Source organism: Hyperoodon ampullatus (genome assembly GCF_949752795.1).
Source record: "Hyperoodon ampullatus genome assembly, chromosome: 11".
Classification (NCBI taxonomy): domain Eukaryota; kingdom Metazoa; phylum Chordata; class Mammalia; order Artiodactyla; family Ziphiidae; genus Hyperoodon; species Hyperoodon ampullatus.
In genome coordinates, this window is record NC_136924.1 from 57,647,511 (window position 1) to 57,650,471 (window position 2,961).

Here is a 2,961-nt window from a genome sequence, read left to right on the forward strand (position 1 = left end):
CCATCTGTCTTTGTGTGGGTCATTTCACCTCTCTGAGGCTCATTTCTCACCCCGGGAAGACAGTGCTGCTACAGAGTCAGCATTCTTTAAATATTTGTTGAATAGATCAATGATCAAAGGAATGAATGAAGTGGCTTGTCTAAGGCCCGTGGGAGCTGTACCTGAAGCCCACAGGCGTCTATGTAGCCCGACGCTCTAGTGGCTTAACACGCAGTGAAGGTGGTCTCTCCCTCCTCACGCCCCGCACTCACCGGCCTCCGCACTCTGCACACGTCCTGGAGGATCTGCTCCTAGTTCTTCACGGAGCACAGCACCAGTGTGCAGATCACCAGATCCATGGAGTCGTCGGCCACCTGGTGCAGGTCCTCCCCAGCAGCCACCAGGAAGTGCTCGAGCTGCAGGTGTCGGTTCTCAGCAATGCTCTTGATCAAGAACTTCTCAAAGTTGGGGTTGGGATCAATACAGGTCACCCGGCATCCAGGCGGGTAGAACTTGAAGTTGGGCCCTGTGCCGCAGCCCAGCTCCAGCAGGGAGAGCTTCCCGGAGGGGCCCGCGAACTCTTGTAGATTGCTGAAGAGCTCCCGCTTCTTGCTCGCCATCTGTTCGTTGTACGTCACAGTGAACCTCGCCAAGCAGTAGGGGAAGCCTTTTTTGCATATCCGGTTCCACAAGCCCAGAAAGTCCAGAAGGTACATGGGAAATGCCAGGATGCAGACGGAAAGAAAGAGAGGGTGGGTGAGGACTGCCAGGGGCAGCGTGCAGGAAAGAGAGCCATGGGGACAGGGGATGGAGGAATGGGAGCGGGGTGGGGGGTGGCGCCACCCCCTCGGGGAATGGAACACCCTGTAAACCCCCCAGTAGCACCAAGTCGTCAAATGAAGGACACATCAAGGGGAGTGGTGTCTCAAGTCCCAACCTCCTTGGGCTCCTACCAGAAAAGACACGGTAGGAATCGCCGCGGGCAGGTGCTCCAAGGCCAGCAAAAACTCCCGCTTACTGAGTCCTTAAGTACATTTTCTACATTATCTTCTTCAATACTTAAAAGGACTCATGAGACAGACACTCTTAATCCCCCATTTTACAGAAGGAGAAACTGAGTCTCACAGAAGGTAGCTGCAAGGTCGTGTAGCTGGGAAGCGCAGCCGAGTCAGAGTCTCCACCTTTCACCTGGAGCTGCCTGGTTTCCTTGGAGACTCCTGATCTCCTTTAGGGAGAGTCATTGTCACGCGGACTGAGATCAGAGAAAGTGTGTGCATAGGGTAGAGCATTTGGTGAGAAGAGCCCCACAGAATGTTTTGGAAGCAGAAATAGCCATTCTCTTAGAGTCTGTAGAAACGTCTCTGAACTAGCCTCCTCTGCCCACACCTTGGAATATCTAGATCTTTGTCCACCCTTAGCTGATTCCTGCCATAGACGAAGGCGTTTGTCCTCTACCCAGGGCTGGATACCGCGCAGCCCACTCCTAAATCCATCTTCCACCTCCACCCGCCTCGCTCCCTTAATTAGCTCCGCCCCCGTCTCATACTTAACATCTCTCTTTGCGGCCCTTCTCCTTCTCCTCTGCCAATCTGCCTGCTCAAGTCTCTTATCCTACAATAATCCTTTCCTTGAGTTTTCTTTCTTTTCAAGCTAATTTCCCGTCTCGCTTCCTCTTACTGCCAGGCTCCATTAGAAATTGTGTTCAGCACTCACAGTTTCCGCGTCCTCACCTCATTCAGACCTCAGCCCACTGACATTTGGCTTCTACCCCTACAACGCCAATGAACATGCATGCAGACAAATGGAAGGCAGTCAGAGGGAGGGGAGGGACAGGGGAGAAAGAGAGGGTGACTGTATTAGGGAGTGGTGGCCACAGAATGGAAGCCTGTATCTGAGGAGGTGCGGGACGCTGCATCCAGGGTGCAGGTGGAGAGACAATCTGTCCTCAGAGCCTGGAGGCAGAGAGAAAAGATGGGTGGGGAGGTAAGTTCAGGTGGGGGAAAGGAGGTAAGTTCAGGTGGGGGAAAGGAGGTAAGTTCAGGTGGGGGAAAGAATGTAAGAGAGGTTTTTTGTTTTTTGGGTTTTTTTTTACATCTTTATTGGAGTATAATTGCTTTACAATTGTGTGTTAGTTTCTGCTTTATAACAAAGTGAATCAGTTATACATATACATATGTTCCCATATCTCTTCCCTCTTGCGTCTCCCTCCCTCCCACCCTCCCTATCCCACCCCTCTAGGTTGTCACAAAGTACCGAGCTGATCTCCCTGTGCTATGCGGCTGCTTCCCACTAGCCATCTATTTTACGTTTGGTAGTGTGTATGTGTCCATGCCACTCTCTCACTTTGTCACAGCTTACCCTTCCCCCTCCCCATATCCTCAAGTCCATTCTCTAGTAGATCTGTGTCTTTATTCCCGTATATATGGTAAGAGAGTTTTTAACCAGAGGGCTTTGATTTTCTCAGTGAAGGAGAAGGCTATGATCTATTGCTGAGAACGGGGGTGTAGGGTACAGGGTGGGCGATAGAAAGAGAGTAAAGAAACTGCAGCAGCAACCGGGGGGACTGGGAGAAATTGCTGACCAAAGGCAGAGAGAAGCCCTTAGTAGCAAAGAGGATGCAGGTGAGCCTGGGGACTGTGAGTTGGTGGTGACACTGGATCTTGAGGATATGGTTTTCTTCATGAGGCATGGCAGTTTAGAGCAGAGAAGGTCAACGTTTAGGCTAAACAGGGCTGGGGGTTTATCCAGGTGTAGGAGACTGAAGGGTAGGGGCCAAAGAAGGTGGGGTACAAGGAGTCCAAGCTGGAAAGAAAGTGTGAAGGAGGGTAGGGGGGGTTAGAAAATGGAATGACTGGGTTCAGGACTGGACATGCTGGTGTGGCTGAAGAACCCACCTGCTGAAAGTGAGAGAGTTATGAATGGTACCGTGGTGTGAGATCAGAGTTTGAAACTTCAGAGATGAACCAGTTTAGGGTCTAGAGA

The 2,961-nt window shown here is 51.4% G+C and overlaps 1 pseudogene across 1 annotated transcript; it reads right to left on the reverse strand.

The window, feature by feature from the left end:
* Positions 1-203: 203 nt before the first annotated feature.
* Positions 204-1,768, reverse strand: LOC307060422 (thiol S-methyltransferase TMT1A-like; annotated as a pseudogene). Its single transcript has 2 exons — positions 1,735-1,768; positions 204-742 (listed from the first exon to the last, which is right to left on the reverse strand). The product of its transcript is annotated as a thiol S-methyltransferase TMT1A-like (transcript).
* Positions 1,769-2,961: the final 1,193 nt, after the last annotated feature.